This window comes from Ovis canadensis, chromosome 10 (genome assembly GCF_042477335.2).
Source record: "Ovis canadensis isolate MfBH-ARS-UI-01 breed Bighorn chromosome 10, ARS-UI_OviCan_v2, whole genome shotgun sequence".
Classification (NCBI taxonomy): Eukaryota; Metazoa; Chordata; class Mammalia; order Artiodactyla; family Bovidae; genus Ovis; species Ovis canadensis.
In genome coordinates, this window is record NC_091254.1 from 59,705,669 (window position 1) to 59,733,565 (window position 27,897).

A 27,897-nucleotide genomic window follows, 5' to 3' on the forward strand; every position below is an offset into this window, starting at 1 on the left:
AGTATCATTGCCTGTATATAGAGAGTCAAGTGCGGCCAAATTGCATAGAGAGGTGAACTGACAATTCGTCGATTCATTGGCTCAATTACACACCCAAAGAACCACTTTGGATTTTAGATTCAGGGTAGATTATTTACACTGATCGAATTGACCAGTTCAAATATAAATCTCCAACTCGTGGACATAAGTTGGAAATGAATATATACCTATGAATCATTTAACAATTCTTGCTGCCTCAAACATCTATGTTCCAAATTTCACAACTAAGGCAACAAAAAAACAGTTACCACCTATTTTTGCTCATAGGTATTTGATCTAAGATATTAAAATTTGGGTATGTGCTAGGTTCCTTAGAGATGTCTTTTAGAACTGGAATGAGAAGCCCTTTACAACAAGAAAGGGAGTTGTAGCTTTTATTTGCAGAAAGAATGCCTAATTTCTTATACTGCTTTATTGCTTTCTAGAACACAGAGCCACTGCATATTTTTTCTAAGTAAGAACACAGGGCTTCCCTGGTGCTACTGCTGCTGCTGCTGTTGCTAAGTCACTTCAGTCGTGTCCGACTCTGTGCGACCCCATAGATGGCAGCCCATGAGGCTCCCCCATCCCTGGGATTCTCCAGGCAAGAACACTAGAGTGGGCTGCCATTTCCTTCGCTCAGTTGTGTCCGACTCTTAGCGACCCCATGGACTGTGGCCCACCAGGCTCTTCCCTCCATGGGATTTTCCAGGCAAGAGTGCTGGAGTGAGGTGCCATTGCCTTCTCCCCCTGGTGCTACAGTGGTTGAGAATCTGCCTGCTAATGCAGAGGACACGGATTTGATCCCTGGCCCTGGAAGATCCCACATGCCACAGAGTAACTAAACATGTGCATCACAACTACTGAGGCTCACCTACTCTAGAGCCCATGCTCTGAAGAAGAAGCCACCACAATGAGAAGCCTTCACACCTTGAGGAGGATGAGTAGCTCCTACTCTCCACAACAAGGGAAAGCTCGCATAGCAGTGAAGACCCACTACAGCCAAAAATAAATTGGATAAATAAATCTTTAACAAAAAAGAACATAGTCGTTGCATATTTTTTTCCAACTGTTAGAATTTAAGGAAACAATTCCATTCACCATTGCAACGAAAAGAATAAAATACTTAGGAATATATCTCCCTAAAGAAACTAAAGACCTATATATAGAAAACTATAAAACACTGATGAAAGAAATCAAAGAGGACACTAATAGATGGAGAAATATACCATGTTCATGGATTGGAAGAATCAATATAGTGAAAATGAGTATACTACCCAAAGCAATTTACAAATTCAATGCAATCCCTATCAAGCTACCAGCCACATTTTTCACAGAACTAGAACAAATAATTTCAAGATTTGTATGGAAATACAAAAAACCTCGAATAGCCAAAGCAATCTTGAGAAAGAAGAATGGAACTGGAGGAATCAACTTGCCTGACTTCAGGCTCTACTACAAAGCCACAGTCATCAAGACAGTATGGTACTGGCACAAAGACAGACATATAGATCAATGGAACAAAATAGAAAGCCCAGAGATAAATCCACACACATATGGACACCTTATCTTTGACAAAGGAGGCAAGAATATACAATGGAGTAAAGACAATCTCTTTAACAAGTGGTGCTGGGAAAACTGGTCAACCACTTGTAAAAGAATGAAACTAGATCACTTTCTAACACCGCACACAAAAATAAACTCAAAATGGATTAAAGATCTAAATGTAAGATCAGAAACTATAAAACTCCTAGAGGAGAACATAGGCAAAACACTCTCAGACATAAATCACAGCAGGATCCTCTATGATCCACCTCCCAGAATTCTGGAAATAAAAGCAAAAATAAACAAATGGGATCTAATTAAAATTAAAAGCTTCTGCACAACAAAGGAAAGTATAAGCAAGGTGAAAAGACAGCCTTCTGAATGGGAGAAAATAATAGCAAATGAAGCAACTGACAAACAACTAATCTCAAAAATATACAAGCAACTTATGCAGCTCAACTCCAGAAAAATAAACGACCCAATCAAAAAATGGGCCAAAGAACTAAATAGACATTTCTCCAAAGAAGACATACGGATGGCTAACAAACACATGAAAAGATGCTCAACATCACTCATTATTAGAGAAATGCAAATCAAAACCACAATGAGGTACCACTTCACACCAGTCAGAATGGCTGCGATCCAAAAATCTGCAAGCAATAAATGCTGGAGAGGGTGTGGAGAAAAGGGAACCCTCCTACACTGTTGGTGGGAATGCAAACTAGTACAGCCACTATGGAGAACGGTGTGGAGATTCCTTAAAAAATTGCAAATAGAACTACCTTATGACCCAGCAATCCCACTTCTGGGCATACACACTGAGGAAACCAGAATTGAAAGAGACACATGTACCCCAATGTTCATCGCTGCACTGTTTATAATAGCCAGGACATGGAAACAACCTAGATGTCCATCAGCAGATGAATGGATAAGCAAGCTGTGGTACATATACACAATGGAGTATTACTCAGCCGTTAAAAAGAATTCATTTGAATCAGTTCTGTTGAGATGGATGAAACTGGAGCCGATTATACAGAGTGAAGTAAGCCAGAAAGAAAAACACCAATACAGTATACTAACACATATATATGGAATTTAGGAAGATGGCAATGACGACCCTGTATGCAAGACAGGGAAAGAGACACAGATGTGTATAACGGACTTTTGGACTCAGAGGGAGAGGGAGAGAGTGGGATGATTTGGGAGAATGCCATTCTAACATGTATACTATCATGTGAATTGAATCGCCAGTCTATGTCTGACGCAGGGTGCAGCATGCTTGGGGCTGGTGCATGGGGATGACCCAGAAAGATGTTATGGGGAGGGAGGTGGGAGGGGGGTTCATGTTTGGGAATGCATGTAAGAATTAAAGATTTTAAAATTTTAAAAAATAAATAAATAAAATTAAAAAAAATAGAATTTAAGTTGAATTCATTGATGAAAATAGGTATCTCATGATATGTCATAGAGAGAAAGTTAGTTTTAATTAGATGACTTTTTGAAAATAAAAATATTCCAGTAAGAAACACTCACTTTATAGGAAGAATACCATTTACTAGCTAATATTTTCCTGTTATACATTCCTATGTTTACTTGCCATTTTATTTGCTAAGTTTTTCAATACATACGTCTTGAATATTTTAGAATGTAAATCAAAATAAATGCCTAAGAGCAATAAAGATTATTGCATTTTTTTGAAAGGAAACGTGTGATAAAAATATTATTTTAAGAATGTGGCTCTGGACATAGAACCACGGCCAAAAAACTAGCAAGATATTGGCAATACAATATCTAACAAAACGTGAGGTGATGCTAAAAGCCTGTGTTGAAGAAAAACAAATGTTTCCCCTATAACTTGATATTACAAAATGCATCCCTGAATTATACTATACTCAAGCCTTTGAACAAATGTTTCCTCTGCCTCAGTATTGTCCCTGTAAAAATCAACTGCTCTCTTTGAGACTTGGCTGAGATTCCATCCTTTATGAAATCATTCTTTATCACTCATATCAATATCAAACTTTACTTATTCTGTGCCACTGAGGCCCAAGAAGTAGAATGTGAGCTACAAATTTTTTAAATTACTATTTCCTGATATTCACACCATCATGTTATATATTAATAATTAGTTATAGAATTCTTTGTTCTGTATTCTCAACTAAGCTTTATTTTCCTAAAACTCCGATTGTGACTTTTACCTCCTTTAGATTTTCATAAGTATTAGCAATGCTCTGATTTTGACTTTCATACTAGTAATTCCGCCCCCCACCATGGATCTTAACACTCTCTGAACTCATCTTGGCCATCTGTGTATGTAAATGCTTTTGTTGCCTCGCTCCACACCAAAATGTCAGCTTAAACAGTGCAAGGATCTTGTCCTTTTCAATCCCAGTAGTTTCTGAAATCCTAAAGAGTTCTCGGCTAAGAGTAGGGCCTTGAATATATGTCATAAGAATGAAGAAGCAGGCTTCTGGTTAGGTGCTAGCTGTATATACACAGTGGTTACTATAAGCAAGGGTTAATGAACAACCCTTCTGAAAGTTCAAGCCCTGCAAAGTATTGGAAAGAGATTCCAGAGAGTAGGACTGGCAGAATTCCATTGAAAGCAACTGTTCCCCTGATCAGCTTCAAAACTTGGGAAAACTGCTAATGCTCTCTCAGCCTGTTTCCTCAGTGTAGAATGGGGTTAATAATGCAACAATATTTTCTCTACTCATAACCTGAAAGGGTAAGAGGGTGAAAATACTTTTCATCTTATATAGCAGACTGTGCTGTCCAGTGCTGATACTTGTGCTCACTATATCCATGTCTCTTAGATTCATTCTTTTCCATTTCAATAGATGCTAATTAGTAGACTCTCTATATGTATAAATAAATCTATGATTATTCACTAGCATTTTATACAAGGAAATGCACATATATGTGAAAATATGAGGCAAATTTAGCATTAAAAGGTATATTCACTTTTGGTCCATAGATGGCAGCAATGTACCAAATCTTACATACAGCCAACCTTGTGAAAAAGTTGTCTGTATACTAAATACCATGTTCTTTTAATAGTACATGAAAATTATTTAAGAGGAGCTATAGCATCAAAAGAATATGAACAAAAATATTTTAAAAATCCTCCACAGCTAGCCTCAGTCTTTTATTCAGCGAACTAAAGGGTTTCTTTAGTTTGCCCAGCATGGGAGTCTTTGTCATTTTAACTGAATGTCACAATAGATATTGATGAAAATAAAACTCTTTTAAGATAATAGCAATTCAAAACAATATGAGGAAAATGCCCTGTCTTTCAGTAGTGGCTATTAAAAATGGATTAATACATGCATGCCGCTTTCTTTTATTTGTTTAAAAAATTAAAATGACTGGAAAGTGCTTACATCTAGAAAACTTTTATAAGGAAAGAATGGGTGAAAGTAAAGAAAGGAGATTTCCAGATTTAGACACTGAAGACAAAGCAAACCAAAAGAAATGGGCCCATGGGAGACAAGAAAAGCTACAAAACGAGACTGAACTGTAGAGAAATATAATAAATCTAAAAACAATGCCTCAGACTGTCTATCAGAGCACAAAACATATTTCTGTCAGCTATTGAATTTTCTGTCTATAAAATTGCCTATCACATGTTGAATCATATCGATTCATTGTTTTTCCCTTTCTAAATTGAGAGTTCATTATGAATACTTTGGAAAATTACAAATAGCAGCATGAAGTTCCTCTATTACACAACATTTAAAACTCTGAAAATAATCTCCAGGTAATTAAAATATTTTAGCACTTAATTTAAATGACTTGTAGTATGCACCTAAAGGGGGAAAAATAAATAAGGAGAAGGAACTTTTGAGACAGGAAGTGAGAGAGAAGAGAGACACCCAAAGACTACCCAATATACAGCTAAACATGGATGCAGCCCATCCAAGAGAAAGGGCTGCTGAGTTACAGACCCTTGCAAGGTTCAAAGCAAAATTCCAAAACAACTTGCAGATGTGGGATTTATTCATATCAGGGGTAGGTCTTTTAATACTGGCTTACTTAGCTCTTTGACTCTAAAAATTCCTAAGTCCTGTAAATCCTCTAGGGCCTCTTGCATGTCTCTTCAATAAAAACTACCTTATTATTTAATGACTAGACTTCGGAGTTTAGGTTCTGCTCTGTTGGAAATAAACTAAAAAATTGTCGCTTTCTTTTTACCATGGTTCCTAATGTGGACCTTAATTTTCCATCTCATCATTTCATGACTTACTACAATCATGTATTTTCTTGAATGCATTTTCACAAAACCGGTATAGACAGGAACTGCCCCTAAATTTTTCCTGTGTGTGTGTGTGTTTTCCCCAATAGGGTGAAAGTCTATGCAAGTACAACAAAATATGTATTTCATGCTATCAGCCCCATGCATTTATAATTATGTTAACTCATAGAAAACTAAATCAACAGAAAGCATCAGGTTTTAGCATTATCCTAAAATAAAAACTAAAACATACAGAGCATTTGCAAACTGCTAAGCTTGGGCAGAGATTTCAAATTATCTGCTATAAATTTGAATTTTTAAAGTTGTATTTTCTTCAAGTAAATCTGCAGGTTTAAATGTACCAAAAATATCTTCACTGTTGCATGAAGAGCAGTGATTTTGTTTTTAGAAACTATTTTATTTTTGATAAATAATGTTCTGAAAAGCAACACCTTAAAATATATTGTTTGTTCTATCTCATTGATTACTCAGTTAACTATAAAGATAAAGTTGAATACTGTGTAATGTGTATTTTTAAATACTGTATTCCTGAAATACCTAAAGGGAAAAAAAACAAACAAACAGATAGTTGTTATATCTCAATTGAATTATTTCTTGGGGAGAAGTATTCTAAAAAATATTTTTAGAAAATAATTTTATTAAAAATTTTCATTGTAATTTTGAGTCCTGTTGCTATTTTGAGCTAGAAACATGATCAAACCTCTTATTGAAATTACTGATATAAAAATATTAGTGAACATTTTTGATTACTCTTTGTCACACTAAAAATATTATGTGGCAGCCTGGATGGAAAGGGAGTTTAGGGGAGAATGGCTACATGTAGGTATATGGCTGAACCCCTTTACTGTTCACCTGAAACTATCACAACCCTGTTAACTGGCTATATCCCAACACAAAATAAAAAGTTTAAAAAATAATTAGAAAACCTACTCCTACTAGGAAAATGTAAAATTCTTTCATGAAAATTCTTGCACCCACTTCCATAATGTTCTAGTGGTGGATTCTGGTTAAAATAAAATCAAATGACAAAATGTACTTTCTGAGTGTATTGTTAATCACTAGACACTCGATAGCACAGCTATCTAATAGAAATTATTTCTGAGATGACTGGGTCCAGGTAATTCAATCCCCAAATATAAGTGTTTTATTTTATCACCCTATTAGGTGAAAAAATCATCTCTCTCCTTTAATGAATAGGAAGAGATACTGAAGAGATAGTGACACAGGACACATGACCATATGTCCTGTAGTAGAGCTAGGGTATGGATCAGCCTGAAAATAAAGTGGTAGCACAAATGTTTAAATGTCTTCTTTCCATTAACAAAAATGATGAAGCCCCCAGAAAGCTAAATGATTAAAAGTTAGGGGGAGGGCAGATTCTAATCGAAAATGGATAGCGTATACCGCTGCATATCTCATAAAGCTCTTATAGTGATTACAAAACAGAAACTGTGAAGTGTGCAGGGTCCTTTTCAGAAGCCAGAGTGGTTGAAATTAAAGTGCCAAGAGTCAGCCATGTGATATGTGGTGCAACTTCACAGGAGGAAAAAGAGGAGGGGGAATTCTAGCATAAAAAAGTCATCACGGCAGAATGAGGTATTAAAAATTGCTAATTAAAAACATATAAAATTAAAGCTCATATGGTTCTGTCTTTGAGAATTTAGATGTAGTCTATGGTTCTACTGAAAATTTCTGAGAGTTAACAATAGAAGTCAGGAATCTTCTGCCCTTGAAATTAAGATCGATTTTTGTATCCTTATTTGTTGTTGTATGCATTAGTGTTACAATTCTATTATGAAAAATATTCTTATATAAAATATGTGTATAATAAAGTTATAACAACATATCTTGATTTTTATAGTTTTGTGTGTATATATATGATGTTTATATATATATGTTTTATAGTTATATATATGATATGTTTATATAGATATAAACATATATATATGATATATATGTTTGTATATCATATGTGTTTATATTATATATTTGTATATCATATATGTTTATACATATATGATATGTATATATCATGTATGATATATGTTTATATACATATATTTATGTGTGTGTGTGTGTGTGTGTGTGTGTGTGTGTATGCTTTCACTCTGTCTGCGTGGAATAATCCTGCATTACAGTTATTTTCATTACTTCTTGCCCATGTCATAGCTATTTATTGTATCAAATTTATGGGTAATTCATAAATGTTTATTCATAATTGAATAGCATACTATTTTTCCTAAAAGTGAAAGTCTCCCCTCCCAGCACTGTACGGTCAATAGGTATATTAGAGAGATCCTTCCTTTCTAATTCTTTTACAATAACAAGCCTGTTAAATCTGCTGTTGGGTTTGTAACAAAAATACATCAACAGATCAGTAGCTGTATTTCTTTTTCACAATTTCTTACAAAATAGGTTAGGCATACTCATCTTGCCAATGACAAATTACCTCTGCAACTACCTGGTATCTCAAGAGGTTTTCCTACAAATAGCTTGAATTTCGAGTCTCAGTCTTTCATTTTTTTCTCATCATGTTCCTATTTTTCAATTCTGTTGTAAAATATTTACATAGCATTTTAGCTAGTGATTCTTTTAGTTAAAAGACATTTACTACAGTGGATTGCTTACCGATTGCAGGTTTTTCAGGGCAATTGCTGGAGATTCTTGTTGTTGCAGCCATCCCTTTTAATTCTGCCTAATGAGCCAATTCTAGCAATAAACAAAACCCCAGAGTAGAGTGAAAGCTGTCACTTCTGGAAAAATAAATGGTATAAATGACTCTTGAAGCCCAAGGGCTGGAATGGAGAGCTTGAGGTAGAAGGAGGTTTTATTTGAGCTCACAGTAGACACCAGCATACGCTAAATGGCAATTTCTTTGAGAGATTGTAATTGTAATATTTCTGACAGAAAGGGTATGACATTAAAAACTCTTCTTAGTCTGCAAGAATGAAAACACAAAAGTAGCTTTATTTATCTAGGTCATAGGACATGAATAAAAGGAGCATTTTCCATCTATTGACAGACATTTTGACTATGGTAATATGAAGTATAAGAGAAAGGATAGTATCATTTTGGGGACATTTATTATGTGTTAAAACAGCTATATATATTGTCACCACAATCCAAGACAGGAATTCACATCTCTTTTTAAATTAAAAAAAAAAAAACTAAACTTTACAGAGATTAGTAAATTGCCCTCAGAGATGTAATTCAGATGGACAGTGCTGAGATTCAGAAATTGTCTGACTACAATATTAAGCTCTTTTCAAGATGTCACATCTTTACTTTGTTTTTACAGAGTGTTTTTATAGAGACATGAACCAAATATTGTATATGGGAAATAAATAAAAGAGGCAGCCAACCTGGAGCATTAAGATCACAGATGGTTAATGAGAAGAGTTAATTTTGTTAAAAAGTAGAGAAGTCTTGTCAGCCAATAAAGATGGTCAGAGAATTCCATCATGAGGAACAGGAAAAACTCTGGCATGTGAGATGCTCAGGAAAAATTCAGCATGAGTGGAACTCAGGGAATAGGAGAATCCTGTTGATAGAAATGAAGCTAGAAAGATAGAGCAGGAATAGAATTGAAAGAGTCTTATTGCCCATAGATAGGATGGCCAAGTAATGAATGTTAAAGAAAATTACTAAATATAGACAATTACCAAAATATAAAAAAACTACTAAAATATAAAGTAAAAAATTACTAAAATATAATCAAAAACTTAGTCACCAGCTATATGACTAAGTATTCACCATCCATCAGTTTTCTTCCTCTGGAAGTAGCACATAGTCAAATATTTTATTTTAATTTTCAAATGTTTTATATTTTACTGAAGTATAGTTGATTTACAATGCATTAATTTTTTCTGTACAGCAAAATGATTCAGATATAAAAACACACACATCCACATATATATATATATATATATATATTATAATTTTCCAATATGGTTTATCACAGGATATTAGATATAGTTCCCTGTGCTATAGAGTAAGACCTTGTTAACTTCCTCTTGTAGTAGCACAACACCAAATATTTTAGACCATTCAACACTCTTGATTCATAATCAAGAATATTGATAGATTCATGAAGTAATGTATTTTCCCAACTTTTTAAAGATATATTTGAAGGAATGTGGTCTAAAATCTAGATTTTATAACCATAACTTCTCCATCATGCAATGAATTCTTGCTACTTTTTGACATAGACTGAAATGTTTTAACATATAAATGGAAACATAATCTTTAACATATTACACCCACAGATATAGATAAAAATAACTAAGGTCTCTTCTAGAATTCTATAATTTCAAATTTCCCAATAGTAAATTCCAAATACTCTTTTTATTTATCTCACTGTTTACTCTAAAACGAATCCCATGGATGGGTATGAGTTCTATGACAAAGCCGATTTCTGGAGATGAATTGGAATGATAACTATTGTCAGCAATCCTTAGAAAATAGCCTGACAAGTGGCCCACATTAGAGAAGAGAATGGCTGTAGAGGTTCATTGCTTGAGGTAGGAAGGCAGGAGGGAAAATAGTTATTGTTGCTGTTTTTAATGCATCTTAAAAATAGACACCTAGGCTTCAAGTAAAGGAGAAATGTCCAAGTGTGTTCCTAATGCAGAGAGAAAGCTTTCTACATCTACCTGAAGAGAAGTATAAAGTCAAGAATACTATTTAGTAGGAGATACAAAAGAAGTGGGCAAGTTCTGTGAAATTTGAGATCAGCTGCATATAATTTTCTGTTTCCATTATCCCCATTTAAAATTCCTCTCTGTTAGTTATCCTAAGGCATTTGGTTACATTCTGGTTGTAGTTAAAATCTGGGGAATTGATTGAAGAGACTAATATCAGCATTTAATACACAAATTTGAAATAATATCAATAGAAAAAAAGTGGGATGAAATAGATAAAGTCTAAGGGAGGTGATTGCAATATGAAAACAGATGAGTATTTTAAAAGGGAGCTGTGGGAGACAAACTACATTGAAATGAGTCTGTGAATTCTAAAATCTTTCAATTGGCTACTACTAGAAATACTTGAGGAAAGAAATCTAATAAAATATTCAACTCCTAAACTTAAGTGGAATATGGGTTTAAAGAGTGTATGACATTAAAAACTGGCTAAATCTGGGATGCATGTTTACCAAAATAATATTTAAGGAATATAATGGGTCAAATAAGTGTGATAAGATTGCAAAATAAATTATACAAGTCTGAGATATGCAGAGAAAATGAAGTTTCTGTATTTTTCTATGACATTGATTTAATACTTCAGAAGCATGGGACAGGAGAGATCAGATAGTTGAAGCTGATAATCTCCACTGGATCTAAAGTGTAAACATCCCTTTGGATAATCAGTGGCTTGAAAGACTTTCTTTCAGATCTTTCAGAGTCCCATCCCTTCTTTCTGTTTCTATCTGAAATAATATCTGGATACAGAATAGAGAGATGGGTGGGAATAGTAAGTGTTGCATATGAGACATGGCATGGGCTGCCCTATAAAACAACGAGGTACCGGTATTCCATCAGAAAATGTGCATATTCACTACCTTAGACCACAATATTGACGGTTCACTGCACAGTTGAAGTTCCTGAATAAAGTAAGTAGTCATCTCATTTCAACAGTGCTTTTGTTAGTTTCTTGACTCTTTTAATGCACTTCCAAGTTCCCTCATAAGGCAGGAGAAAATGGGATCACTTGGACACCATTCACATGCTCTTGGGTCTATCTGCTGTCCCCAGTCCCTCAGCACTCTCTGATAGGTGCTAGATTTGACTGAGATGAAGGCTAAACTACCAAGTTGACTTTTATGTCTTTGGAAAAACAAATTTTAAGTTTTAAAACAATTCAGTTCAGTTCAGTCGCTCAGTCGTGTCCGACTCTTTGCGACCCCATGAATCGCAGCACCCCATGCCTCCCTGTCCATCACCATCTCCCGGAGCTCACTCAGACTCACGTCCATCGAGTCCGTGATGCCATCCAGCCATCTCATCCTCGGTCGTCCCCTTCTCCTCCTGCCCCCAATCCCTCCCAGCATCAGAGTCTTTTCCAATGAGTCAGTTCTTCGCATGAGGTGGCCAAAGTACTGGAGCTTCAGCTTTAGCATCAGTCCTTCCAAAGAAATCCCAGGGTTGGTCTCCTTCAGAATGGACTGGTTGGATCTCCTTGCAGTCCAAGGGACTCTCAAGAGTCTTCTCCAACACCACAGTTCAAAAGCATCAATTCTTCGGTGCTCAGCCTTCCTCACAGTCCAACTCTCACATCCATACATGACCACTGGAAAAACCATAGCCTTGACTAGACGGACCTTAGTCGGCCAAGTAATGTCTCTGCTTTTGAATATGCTATCTAGGTTGGTCATAACTTTTCTTCCAAGGAGTAAGCATCTTTTAATTTCATGGCTGCAGTCACCATCTGCAGTGATTTTGGGGCCCCCCAAAATAAAGTCAACCACTGTTTCCACTGTTTCCCCATCTATTTCCCATGAAGGGATGGGACCTGATGCCATGATCTTCATTTTCTGAATGTTGAGCTTTAAGCCAACTTTTTCACTCTCCTCTTTCACTTTCAACAAGAGGCTTTTTAGGTCCTCTTCACTTTCTGCCATAAGGGTGGTGTCATCTGCATATCTGAGGTTATTCATATTTCTCCCAGCAATCTTGATTCCAGCTTGCGTTTCTTCCAGTCCAGCATTTCTCATGATGTACTCTGCACAGAAGTTAAATAAGCAGGGTGACAATATATAGCCTTGACGTACTCCTTTTCCTATTGGGAACCAGTCTGTTGTTCCATGTCCAGTTCTAACTGTTGCTTCCTGACCTGCATACAGATTTCTCAAGAGGCAGGTTAGGTGGTCTGGTATTCCCACCTTTCTCAGAATTTTCCACAGTTTCTTGTGATCCACACAGTCAAAGGCTTTGGCATAGTCAATAAAGCAGAAATAGATGTTTTTCTGGAACTCTCTTGCTTTGGGGAATACAAATTGCCAAATTATGGAACTATCTTTATTTGCCTTTAGTTATAAATACAACTTTTATATAAATAACTACATAAAATACTGACCCTATAGAGAAAATGAATTGTCTCTGATTTAATTGATCTTGGTTATTTCCATAGGAGAAACATGAAGGGAAATATTATTAGATGATAGTTTATTACTAATTTTTCTCTTGTCTTCTCAGGGAAGCCATATTGCAAATCAACTATTAGTTGCTTATTTATGTCCAGCTCTTTGCGACCCCATGACTGTAGCCCACCAGGCCCCTCTGTCCATGGAATTCTCCAGGCAAGAATACTGGAGTGGGTTGCCATTCCCTTCTCTAGGGATCTTCCCCACCCAGGGATTGAATGGAGGTCTCCCCCATTGCAAGCAAATTCTCTACTGTGAGCCACCAGGGAAGCTTTTAAATATTTAGTAATGACAAAACAACTAATTTGTAACACTTTGAGTAGAAACTATATTCATAGAGGTACTACAGATTTATAGAGAGAGAATAAGAATACATACTGGTACAATAGTAAGTAGTTTACAAGGCTTATATGACATAATTATCCCAAGGATTGATTAGGTAGCTGATTTGATCCTTCATTTTATAGATGAAGAAATAGAGGCACCAGAAATTTAAATAAGTTTACCAAAGTCTCTGTGATACTAAATGATATTAGTGTGATTCAATCCTAGGCATTTTGGATTTGCAACACATCAATATAAATTTATATTTTATGTTTGTTTTTGTGGGGTTTTAATATATAATGGTTAATACAAGATTCAAATATTAGAGAAATGCTAACATAGGATTATGTTGTTCTTAATTCTTAAACTATGATATTTGTAAACAAATATAAATTATTAGCAGCTAGCACAATGTGCTTTATTCATCCTGATCTGTTTGTCTGTGCAATTTCTACACGTTTTTGTTTATTTTTCTCAAACAAATTTATTTGAGCAGAAACGTGGCATTGCTAAATGTAGAGTAATCAAGTAAGGTGTTTATGACCATCCAATTTGTGAAATGTGGTAGTAAGCTTGAAAAAGACCTAAAAATGTCAATAACTACCTAAGAGCTCACAATAATTCAAAAGATATCTTAGTTCAACACAACTTTAAGATATTACTGAAGTAGTAAGTTCACATTATTCTGTGTCCCTGAACTTTTCATAAACTAAAATGATTTAAATCACTACTATTTAAATGATCATTTACATGGGAAAAGCTATGTTAGCTACATAAATCCAAGATGTATCAAGATAATTTTTTAAAAGTGTGTGTACCAGTGCAGAGTAACTTTATTTGTTACTTAAATATACCTCAGTAGAGATAATTTTCAGTTATATGTTTAATATATAAACCTGGCATAAGAAAGTCTTGATTTCTTCAAAATTTGGATTATTTTTAATAATTAAAAAGGTGGAATTGTGGCCAAGAAGTGAAAATTAAATTCATCCAGTTATGATTCTAATGATACATATACTGTTACACTGGCTTAGTGTACATAACTCATAAAGCTAAGCACCTAATCATATGGTCTTTTAGCAGGTTGACATTCTTTCTCCTCGTTTTCAATGTCTCTCTGAACATGAAAATATCACCAAATGGCTAGATTTCAGGAAAAAAAAATATACAGCCTTACCTAATAAAGTAATTCAATCCTTATATTTAAAAAAATGCATATTGGACCTTTAGACATTTGCTAAATTAAATGTTTTAGTATTTGAGAGATCATTTCATTTAGCTATTGAAATTGGGGTGACTAAGTCTTTGGATATTTAGAAAATAGTCTTAAATATGCAACACTATAATAACGATAACAGTTTATTGCAACCATTTAATTAAGAGTAACAGCTTTTTCAAACTCTAGAATCCAATCCAAACATAAATGCATGGGATTTGATAACTAGAGAATTGTCTTTGAAAGGAAGGATGACATGATAGCTAATGCATGCACATGGAAACTAATTAGATTTTTTAGCTAATGAATCCCCATTTAAATAAATGTGATTCGATAAATAATGGATCCCCATGGAAATGAATAGAATTGGATGACTAACACACCCCACTGAAATGAATGTGATTCGATAGTTATCGCATCCTCATAAATGTGTTAGATTGAATCCCATTCATTTTAATTGCAATAAATTAAAATAGCTTTTGTTCATGGCCTTTTGGCTAAGATCAAACATTCTGTCCTCTATTTGGGGGCTGTATTCTATCCAAGCAGACAACTCAGATTTACTGATCCAATAGGTTTCTTTCTTAACTATGTGAACTATAAATTACACATGTCATTCATTCCAATAGGGATGAATCACTACTAAAACTCATGTATTTCAATGAAGTATTTGTTGTCAATAAGCATCTATTAATTTCAGTTGGGAATTTACCTACTACAGATAGAACCATCCAAATAACAAAATCAAAAGCATAATTGCATATATAAAATTCAATTAGTAATGCATGCTTTTTTGCTATATGCTATGAAATTCAAATAACCATTTAAAGAAATAAAAAAGTAATATAATTTATTTATAACTGTGTAACAAACATTTGAATGTGTGGAAATAAAGTGTGAAAAATATAAATTTGTAAGCAAAGCGCATGATTATTAAGATAATTACAATCCACCATGAACAAACCTCTATTGGAGCATTTACCTAATTACATTATTTATCTTTATCTATGTTCATTTTTTGTGTTTTGAGGGACCAAGACTCTTTTATGTTACTGTATATTCCAAAATTAAACAGCATAAGAACAGAGTAAAGACTTGATGACTTGGTAGAATAGGTAAATGTACATATAAATAAATAAGCCAATAAGTTAATGATTATAAAGTGTCAGGGAAGAAAAATATATTGAACATTAAACATAATATATTTATTGGGATAAATATGATGTATATTCATTTGTATGAATAATCTTAATTTGCTTTTCATAGCTATACCTTGAAATAAATGGTTAAATTCTTTAAATTGGTAAACTGAGCTAAAAATAGAATGAATTACGATTCTAAGGCCAACCAAATTATGGTCAAAGCCTAAGCGTGCTAGGTAAGAAAAACACTGGATTATTTCTTACACTATGCCTTCATCACCTTGATATGTAAAAGTTTCCTGTAAGAATACTTTTAATAAATTTGGAGATACAAAAGGTTACAACTTAGGAATAATATACAGAATTAAAAATGAATATCTAAATAAAATGTTTAACAAACTTAAAATAATAAAGCCTATCTTAACCACTGCTTTCATGTATTTCAAATTTATCAGATAAAAAAGATAGAAAACAGTGTGGCTAATTGAGCAACATAAAATGTATTATTTAAATGATAGGATTAAAATACAATAGTTATATGGTTTAGCTAAACATTTACTAATCTTTCACTCTTGTCCCCACATAAATAGAAACATACACATGGAATTATGAGAAGGTTTCATAAAATTATTGTATTAGAACTTTGAAAGAAAAGATAGCCTTTGAAGTGATTCTTTAGACAGAGAACTTCCTGGAAATGCAAGAAATCCAGTCTTTATTTATCCCCATAATCTCCTTCTTTCTCAGTGACTTCCTGTTAGGATCTAAATTATTTTAAATAAATATGACTTCAATATTCTATTATTGTTAATGTACAAACAAACATTGGCCAGTAAAAAATGATGACATACATAGGAAATTTTTCATAGAGAATGCAATGTATTGTTATTATATGTACATTTTACTGAAACTTAATCAGGAAGTTACACAAGAAAGCAGTAGCTCTTACCAGAAGCAAACTATCAAGTATATTAAAATAAGCTAGAGATTATAAATATCATTAGTATAGACACTACTTTTTGCTTTGTGCTGATTCAAAAAAATCCCAAAAGAATAGTCTTACTGATTTTATAGTAGGTGATTTTTTATTATTTTTCTTATATATAGCTCAGTGGGTAAAGAATCTGCCTGCAATTCAGGAGATACAAAACATGTAGGTTTGATCTCTGGGTCAGAAAGATCCTCTAGAGACGGGCATGGCAACCCATTCCAGTATTCTTGCCTGAAAAATTCCTTGAACAGAGGAGCCTGGCGGGCTATAGTCTATAGGGTCTCAAAGAGTTAGACACGACTAAAGCGACTGAGCACAGCACTGAGCATTTACAAAAAGACCTATATGTACAGATTGCTTCTCATACTATTCATGGGATCCTCAAAGCAAAAATACTGAAGTGGTTTGCCATTCCCTTCTCCAGTGGAACACATTGTGTCAGAACTCTCCACTTTGACCCCTCCATCTTGGGTGGCCCTGCATGTCATGGTACATGATGTACTCAGTATATAAGTTAAATAAACAGAGTGACAATATACAGCCTTGTCATACTCCTTTCCCAAGTTTGAATCGGTCAGTTGTTTCACGAAAGCTTTTAACTGTTGCTTCTTGACCTTCATACAGGTTTCTCAGGAAACAGGTAAGGTGATCTAGTATTCCTATCTCTTTAAGAACTTTCCACAGTTTGTTGTGATCCACACAGTCAAAGGCTTTAGCATAGTCAATGAAGGAGAAGTGGATGTTTTCCTGAAATTTCCTTGTTTTCTCTATGATGCAGTGAATGTTGGCAATTTGATCTCTGATTCCTCTGTCTTTTCTAAACCCAGCTTGTATATTTGGAAGTATAAGAAAGTCTTTTTTTTCCCCCAACAAAAACTGAACACAGCAAGACATTTTTCTAATGTGTAGTTCATAAAAACAACTCTTCTGATACAACTTTCACAAACATAGCTTTCAATGTTTTATATTTTAAAAAATAAATAGACCTAAAAAATTGTTTCCAGAAATATTCATGGTGTCATGATTACTTACTTAGAGTTTTCTGGAATAAGAAAGAGTTTTCCCAGAAGTTTTTTTCACTTATTGAATGTTCAACTTATTTTAGCCTTTTGATTCTTGGTCCAAATTTCTTCTTCTCTATCTAATATTACCTTTTCCTCATTATTATTAAAGTTTAAATGTATTTTTCTAGTTTAATTGAGATGCAATTAACACACAGAACTGTATAGGTTTAAGATGTACAATATAATGATTTGGCTTACAATATGTAATGAATGCTTACCAAAATAAGTTTAGTGAACCATTCATTATCTCATAGAAATACAACATTAAAGACTTGAAAAACAATTGTTTTCCCTAATGATGAGATTAGTATTCAGTCTCTTGAAAATTTTCACTTATAATGTACAGCCATGTTAATTATATTTATCATATTGTGCTTTGCACTGCTTGTTGTTGTTTAATCACTTAGTCAAGTCCAACTCTGCTGCACTATGGATTTCAGGGCACCAGGCTCCTCTGTCCTCCATTATCTCCTAGAGTTTGCTCAAATTCATGTCCATTGAGTTGGTGATGCTATCTAGCCATCTCATCCTCTGCTTCCCCCTTCTCCTTTTGCCTTCAACCTTCTCCAGCATCAGTCTCTTTTGCAATGAGTCAACTCTTTGCATCAGGTGGCCAAAGTTTTGAAGCTTGAGCTTCAGCAACAGCCTATCCAATGTGTATTCAGGGTTGGTGGTGGTGGTTTAGTGACTAAGTCATGTTTGACTCTTGCGACCCCATGGACCATAGCCTGCCAGGCTCCTCTGTTCATGGGATTCTCCTGTCAAGAATACTGGAGTGGGTTGCCATTTCCTTCTCCAGGGGATCGTCCCAATTCAGGTATTGAACCCGGGTCTCCTGCATTGCAGGAGATCCTTTACCGAGTCATGAGAAAGAAAAGGCACTAAGTCGTGTCTGACTCTTGCGATCCCATGAACTGAAGCTGGCAGGCTCCTCTGTCCATGGGATTCTCCAGGCAAGAATACAGGAGTGGGTTGCCGTTTCCTTCTCCAAGAAAGAAAGATAGAGCCAGGTCGTGTCCGACGCTTGTGATTTGTGAGCTAAGAGGGAAGCCCTCTTTCAGGATTGGTAGTTTTTCTTATAACTGAAAATTTGTACATTTTGACAAGCTTCATCTAATTCCCCTCCCCCTACCTTCCACCTTTGGAACCACAAATCTGTTCCCTTTTTTCTATGAGTTTGATTCCTTGGTTTTGAAGTATAATTGACCTACAACACTATGTTAGTTTCTGTTATATAACAGTGATTTGATATTTCTATACATTTCAAAATAAACTGATAAATTTAGTTGTTGTCTGTCACTATAAAAGATTGCATAATTAATGACCATATTTCCCACACTGTATATTTCATACCTGTAACTTACTTCATAGCTGAAAGCTTGTCCCTCTAATCTCTCTCATTTTTCTCTTCTCCCCACCCTCTTGCCACCACCTGTTTGTTCTCTGTATCCATGACTGTTTCTGTTTTGTTATGTCCTTGCATTTGGATAAAGAATATTCTTAATGACACACTTTTACTCTAAATTGAAAAAAGAAATTACTGCCAAACTAACAAAATTTTTCAAATATAATGTCAATTTGGCTATTATAATACATGCTACATTATGTGGCCATACTTAGGTGGAACCTCCTATGTGACTAATTTTGCCCAGAACAGATTGTATTACATCATCCAGCACTTTAATGCTTTGATGATAATGATAATACATTGCTAAAAAATAAATTAGAAGAAAATTTTATTTTATTTTATTTTTTTCAAAAAGAGAGTAGCATGATGTATTGGAACGAGTACTCTCGATCTAGTGTCACAACTTCAGTTTGCCATTTATCTTTATTGTTACTCCTGGTGGGAAACTACCCCTCTGTAGCCACAATTAATTCATGTGAATTTCTCTGTGAAAGAGAAATAACGATTATACATATTTCATACCATTGTTAAATTATTTGAGTAATTTAAAAACTACTTAGAATTGTGCATGACACATAGTAAGTACTATATAAGTGACTTTCAAAGATATTTTTGAAGAATGTTACATCAAATTTACAGAAACAGAGGAATCCCTTAAAAATGAAGCTATCTTTAACTAAAAATAAATTATATTTAAATTGATGTTAAGAACCATACTGATGAGAAGAATACTACTTTATTCAAGTTAGATACTGGGAAGTTTATTCTGTATTTTGCCCCTGGCACATGACTAAAGAGTGCTTTTGAACCCTAAATTATCCAGAATTTATATTGTTTAAATTCACTGACTAATTAATATCCTGGGTAGGTAAAGATGTAATAATCAGACAAGTAATCATTTTTCATGGAAAGCCAAAAGAAGACACACACTATTAGAAAGATTATTCCATGTTAGAACAGAGACTTCTCTATAATTTTCCACTCTATGTCATCTTGATAATTTCTTACCTGTCAACATTTTTAAGCAGTTATTCTTTGTATGGAGAGTTCCTTTATTCTATTTCTATCCAACAGTAGCAGACATGGCACCATGCTGTCTATGGTTTGCAGTTTAATTCTAGAGAGTTATATGAAGAGCATTTAGACAAATGGTATAAACAGGGTGCTGTTATTTTAAGAAATATTGGCAACTGGAAAAAAGTGTCCAGTAAATGGAAACATACCAGTTGATAGTTTGGTTTTGATAACATCATTTAACTTAAAGTGGAAAATTGTTATTTCACACTAGAGGGGATTTCTGATTTTAATTTAGCTTTTCCAAAAAGGTGAGAAGCTTCATTAAAGATATCCCTCTGTTCATTAATTAATTGATAAGCAGTTGTAATAAAGTGCTTAGAGGAGTGGTTGTCATTAGGAATTTCTCTAGAGGCAATATTTTAGGAAGAACAAAATATCAACTGAGGAATATTCTAAACCAGTGTTTAATATGCACAAAGGGCAAGGCCAGAGCAAGTTTACATTTCTCTGAAGCTATGAGAAATAAATTTAAAAATCTCAAGATAATTCAATACTTAAAGCATGACTACCATGAATTTTATAAATAGTTTAATGGAGAATGAGATACCAGTACTTGTTTGATGGGAATACTTATTTTAAATATTTATACATATTTTTATTTATAATTTTAATACTACTAATGAAGTATTAAATTGGTAATTAGAAACATTCTTTCACTTTCCTTTTTCTTGGTCTCTTGTAGCAGCAGATTTCAAAATATTGCTTGACTTTTCCCAACACATTCCTCACCCTCTTCCCACTCTTGGCCCCCTCCTGCCACACGCAGTTTTTCAGTTACTATGAACCTGGTTGTGAAGCATTATTTTTTTCTTTACAGAACTTATTCGAATTTCCTGGTGGCTCAGATGGTAAAGAATCTGCCTGCAATGCAGGAGAACCAGGTTCAATCTCTGTGTTGGGAAGATCCTCTGAAGAAGGGCATGGCAACCCACTCCAGTATTCCTTACTGGAGAATTCCATGGACAGGAGCCTTGTGGGCTAGAGTTATGGGGCTGCAAAGAGTGAGACATGATTGAGCAATTAACAGACATACACAGGATGAGTTGTCCTTGAACCCAGAGAACACCTTATTATCACCAGGGTTTGAGATGCAGTCAGCAGTAAGACAAGGGTTTCCCGGGTGGCTCAGTGATAAAGAATCTGACTGCCAGTGAAGGAGATGTGAGTTCAATTCCTGAGCCGGGAAGAGCCCCTAGAGAAGTAAATGGCAACTCACTCCAGTATTCCTGGCTGGGAAATCCCATGGACAGAGAAACCTAGCAGGCTACAGTCCAAGGAGTTACAGAGTCAGACACAACTGAGCAACTGGGAATACACACACAGCAGTAACACACACAGGTATTGCATGACTAACTCTGGAATAGCAGAGTGAGGAACACAGAAGACACCTCAACAAACAACATTTATCTGGGGAAAATTATGTTAAAAACTGAAGCAAAGAAAAAGTCTCTAGAAATTGCCTAGACATACATAGCAAATTTATTCAATACATTTTACTTAATCTAAGTAAGAAGAGAAAATTTCTGTGGTGTTGGAACAATGAGTAGCTCCCCTACATAGATTCTTCCACTTTACAGAAACTATCTAGTCCTTCTCTCTAGACAGGTACAATTAGGAAGACATTGCTCTCTGTCCCTCCAGATCCCAGTCTGGGGCTACACTTCCCCCATAGAACAGGCAGGCTACTGATGATTCTCATCTCTCTCAGCCCCCTGTTGCAGAAGCTCTATTCTGGGCACATGCACCTGGAATGCCCAGGATAACCTTCTTCAACCCAGCCGTTAATTGCTGGGCACAAGTTCTGCTCAAGGTATAGTAGGCAGAAATACTGGACCCTGAACACTCATAAACAACCTAGCACTTAATGATGAATGTGCCAAGAAGGAGGGGTAAGCCAAAAAGTCTAGGGCACATCCTACCAGGTCTGGTTTATAGAGCAAATATATCATGCCAGGGCAAGGGGGATCCAATCCTCATCCTCAGCTCTTGTGAGGTAGTGTAGAACTTACAGAGAGAGAGGCAATGGGACTCAATCTTCACAACGCTGCTTGAGGAAACTGATTTCATTTGGAGCAGAGAATGAGGAGTTCCATGCCTTGAGGCACTGTTCAAAATAATGGAGAAAATAACAAAGGCAGTTTTAGTTCCTTGACACTACAGATACAAGTGAAAATGCAGAACAATAAGGAGTCTAATAAAGAGAACCAAGAATAAAGACATCCAAGAAGAACCATCCTGAGATCAGATTGGGAAGGTTGAATGTAATGCTGAGCAACATGCATCCATCTGATGAGGAACATAGTGGGTACTTAAGACCATTTCACAAACTGCATATGAATCAATTGACAAAGAGTGGAATCTTCATTGGAACTAAGGGCTCATGAACAACCCATTATCAAACACTGACTGAAAATAGGTGACTCGGACCAGGAGCAATACTATAGAAGCCAGGCTTAAAACAAAATGTCACATAAATTCTTGCATGTCTATAAGCTTATGAGAAAACCTAAAGCTGTACCCTTTTGGGAGTGATGAGAGAAAAAAAAAAATCAAGATACTCGTACTTCGTTAAACAAGTAGCAAAAATGTAAATTCAAACTGTGATAGAAAACCAATCCCCACTCCCAACCACACACAGACAAATTCAAAGGTAAAAGGCAATATTCTAGCTAGCTATCAATGTTCTTGCCTGGAGAATCCCAGCGACGCGGGAGCCTGGTGGGCTGCCGTCTATGGGGTTGCACAGAGTCAGACACGAAGTGACTTAGCAGCAGCAGCAGTTTGCCCATTAAATGGCTCATACTGACCCAGGGGTGATGGCTAGGTAGTCAGTCTAAAAAACAAACAAACAAACAAGTATATTTGAGCGGAGACTGCAGAACTACACAAATCGGGGGAAATAGACTTCCCAGAATTATTTCAGCCATGACCCTAGATATAGTAGTGTCACACAAGTGTATGTTATAGATGTCACATGAGTGTATGTCCCTCGGTTCTTTGTCTCATCACAACAAAGATTTGGAGCGACAGACATTAAAGCCCTTGGCACGTCACAGCTCTCGGGTCTTGGACAAATCGTGTTATAGCTCTTAGGAAAATCAGTGTTACAGCTCTATTTTATTTAGAAGATAGAAGGAGAATCCATCCTCAAAGCGTAAGGGCATGCCAATCCAAAGACTTGAAGAGAAGAGAGTGGAGGAGCACGTGGGGGAGGGAGAGAGAGAGAGGGAGAGAGAGAGAGAGAAAGAGCACATGCACGCAGGAGAGAAAGAGAGAGAGAGCGTGCTTTGGCTCCTCCTTTTATATGTTTTTTCCTCCACCTGGGCCTACCCTATGCAAATTGGGCTTAGCCAGGAGTGCTGTTTGTTCTACCTGAAGTCTTCACTCTGGTCCTCAGAGTGGACCTTCTTTTGTTCTATTTTTGTGGGCTTTTCCCTTCCTTGTCTTTTAGCCACCACCATTTTGGACTCCTTTTCCTTATTCTACCTACCTAACAGTAGCAAATGATTAAGTAAACAATTACAGCATCAACACCTCGGGGAGGAGCTCAGTATCCAGATTTGCTAATACCTAAAATGTCCAGTTTTGAACAAAAACTATGACACATAATTTTTTCAAAAAACAAAACAGAAAAATACAGTGGAAATTTCTTTTGAAGGAGTCCAGATTGGACTTAACAGAGAAGGAAGTCCCCAAAACAGTTAGATCATGACCATAAAATTAAGGAAGATATAATAAAAATATCAAATGGAGAATATCATAAAAAAGTATATATATTTTTAATAAAAGAACCAAATGGGAATTCTGGAGCTGAAAAGTACAGTAACTGTGCTGAAAATTCACTAAAAGATCTCAGAAACAGTTTTGAACTGACAGAAGAAAGAATTAGCAAACTTAAAGACAGATTGGGAGATATTATACAGTCTGAAAACCAGAGATAAAAAAACAAAGAGGTAAAATGAAAGCTTCGCAGAGAACATTAAGCACACCCATATATTTATACTGAGAGTGATAAAAACAGAGGAGAAACAAAAGGACAGAAAAACATTTGAAGAAACAACTGCTGAAAACTTTCCAAATTTAAAGACAAAACACATCTATATAGCAAAAAAGTAAAACACTTCCAAGTAGAATACACACTAAAGAGATCCATATCCAAACAAATCAAACTCAAAGTGTGAAATTGTTGTTCAGTTGCCAAGTCATGTCTGACTCTTTTTGAGCCCATAGGCGGTAGCACAACGGGCTTCCTTGTCCTTCACTGTCTCCCTGAGTTTGCCAAGTTCATGTCCTTTGAATCAGTGGTGTCATCCAATCATCTCATCTTGTTACCCTCTTCTCCTTATGCTGTTGATCTTTCCAGTATCAGGGTTGTTTCCAGGAATAAAGTTTCTATATCATACAAGCCAATCAATCCTAAAGGAAATCAACCCTGAATGTTCATTGGAAGGACTAATCCTGAAGCTGAAGCTCCAATAGTTTGGTCATCTGATGCGAATAGCCAACTCACTGGAAAAGTATGAAAAGACCATATATATATATATATATATATATATATATATATATATATATATATATATATATGAAGTGTAAGAGAAAAGCAACTCACTGCCTACAAGAAAGCAAATAAGATTATAAGCTGATTAATCAGAAACCATTAAGAACTGAAAAATTAGCTTGACATATATTCAAAGTAATAAAAGTAAAACACTGTCAACCAAGAATCCTATATCCAGAAGAACTAATTTTACAAAACGAAGGGAAAAGAAAGACATTTCAAAACAAACAATATTTATATGTTTCCAGCAGGCCTTCCCTACCTAAAACGCTAAAGGAAGTTCTTTCATCTGAAACTTAGTGACACTAAAAAGTAACCTGAATACACAGAAAAATAAAGAACACCAGAAAAGGTAATTATGGATATATATTTCAGACACAATTGAAGTCACTGAGCATGCATGCATATATATATACATACATATAAGATTATAAAGGTTATATATAAAGATATATAGTATATATAAAGATAAATATAAAATTATAAAGGATAGTATAATTATGTGCTATTTATCCTTTCTACTACTAATAAGCAATTTCATAAAATAATATGTAATTGTACCATTGGTATTATAACATATATATAACATATATATTATAATATATATATTGGTTTTATAACATATATCAATGTAATATATTTAAAAATTAAAGCACAAAATATTTGGATTTGAGAAAAACTGTAACAAAAGGTAACTTGGAATCCAGTGGAAGAAATTAAACAATGGTAATTAGGAGCTTGATAGAACAAACTCTATAAATACATACTTGCTTTTACTCTATTCTTTAAGCTTCTTTAAAAGAGATAAAATAGTCATGATTATAAGAATATATTTTTGAGTTTGTAATACATATAGACATAAATATATAATGGTCATGGTACAGGGCAGAGACAGAGGAGCTATATGGGGTTAAGTTTCTATACTAAAATTAAGTTAGTATAAGCCTAAAACAAAATAGTTTTTGATACACTGAGAATATTGCAAACTTTAGAGAATAACTTAGATCACCAATAAAACTGGTGAAGGGAAGTTTAAAACACACAAGTAGGTAGAAAGACATTCCTTATCATGAATTGGAAGACAGCATTGTTAAAATATCCATACTGCCCAAAGTAATGTACAAATTCAATACAATTTCAATCAAAATCCTAATGGCACATTTCATATAAGTAATTAAAAAATAATTATATGGACCTACAAAAGATCTAGAATAACCAAAACAATTCTGAATAAGAACAAAGTTGCAAGCACTTATACTTCCAGAGAGCTAAATGTATTACAAACATATAGTAATCAAAACAATAAGGTACTGGCATAAAAACACTTATAAGCCAATGGAACAGAATAAAGAAGCCAGAATTAAATCCTTTCGTGTGTATGTGGTTAACTAATCTTTTACAAGTGTACCAATAATACAAAATGGTGAAAACATTATCTTTTCAAAAAATCGCATTTAAAAAATGGATATCCATATGCAAACAAAGTAATTGGACACAATATTTAACAACTAAAAATCAACTTAAAATAGATCAAAGACTTAAATGTCAGATGTGAAACTGTGAAACTTCTAGAAGAAAACAAAGGTGAAAAGCTCTTTGACATTCCCTTAGCAATTATTTCTTGAATGTTATACCAAAAGCAAAACAAACAAACAAACAAATGGGATTACATTAAACTAAAGGCTTCTGCAGGCATCCCATGCAGCCCTCATGGTAAAGAACCCTCCTGACAATGCAGGAGACATAACAATTGTGGGTTTGATTTCTGGTTAACAAATCCTGTGAAGGAGGGCATGGCAACCCACTCCAGTACTCTTGCCTGGGGGATCCCATGAACAGAGGAGCTTGGTGGGCTACACTTCATAGGGTCAGTTGAAAAAAGTCAGACACAACTGAAGCAACTTAGCACACATGCAAAGATTTCTGCATAGCAAAGGAAATAATCAGCAAAGTGAAAAGGCAGCCTGTATAAAAGGAGAAAATATTTATAAACCATATATCTGATAAAGGATTAATATCTAGAATGTTAAAGGAATTTCTATAACTCAAGAGCAAAGCCCAAACGAAATAATATTATTAAAAATGGACAAAGGACCTGAAATGACATTTCTCCAAAGAAGCCATACAAAGACCAGCAGATTAATGATAAGGTGCTGTACATCATTAGGGAAATAGAAACCAAAACCAATCACAATGAGCTATCACCTCACACCTGTTAGAATGCTATTATGAAACAAACAAAAAAAAATGCAAATACAACAAAAGATATAAAGTGTTAAAAAGTGAATGTGGAGAAAAGGGAATTCTGATACACTCTTGGTGAGAATGCAAATTGATGCAGCCAGTATAGAAAACAGCACAGGGTTCCTTGAATAATTAAAAATCAAATTAATATATGATCCAGAAATCCCCTGTCTGGGTATTTAACCAAAGGAACTGAAATTAGGATCTCACAGAGATACCTGCATCCCTGTATTCATTGCAGGATATTCACAGTAGTCATGACATGGAATCAACCTAAAATGTCCTCCAGTGGATAACTGGATAAATAAAATATTGCATGTATATAACATGGAATATTATTCATCCTTAAAAATGGATATCCTGTAATTTGTGACAAAAATGGATGAACCTAACGAGCATTATGCTAGGTAAAAATGAGCCAGTCACAGAAGAAAAAATGCTATGTGATTCTACCCATATGAGGAATTGAAACTACACAAGCTCATGAAGCAAGGAGTAGAATGAGCATGATGAGGGGCCCAGGAGACAGAGAAACATGTACATCATGGTCAAAAGGTACAGTTTCTATTATACAAGATTAGTAAGTCCTGAAAATCTACTCTATTTTATAGTCTATAGTTATAATACTGCCTCTTTCATTGATCACAGCCTTGTCATTGTGAAGGGCCTTGCATAACTCAATGAAGCTATGAGCCATGCCATGCAGGGCCACCCAAAATGGAAAGGTCATAGTGAAAAATTGTGACAAAATATGGTCCATTGGAGGAGGGATGGGAAACTATTCCAATATTCTTGCTGAGAGAACCCCATGAACAGTATGAAAAGACAAAAAACATAGGACACTGGAAAATGAGCACCCCAGGAAAGAAGATATCCAAATTGCTACTGGGGAAGAGAGGAGGGCATTTACTAACAGC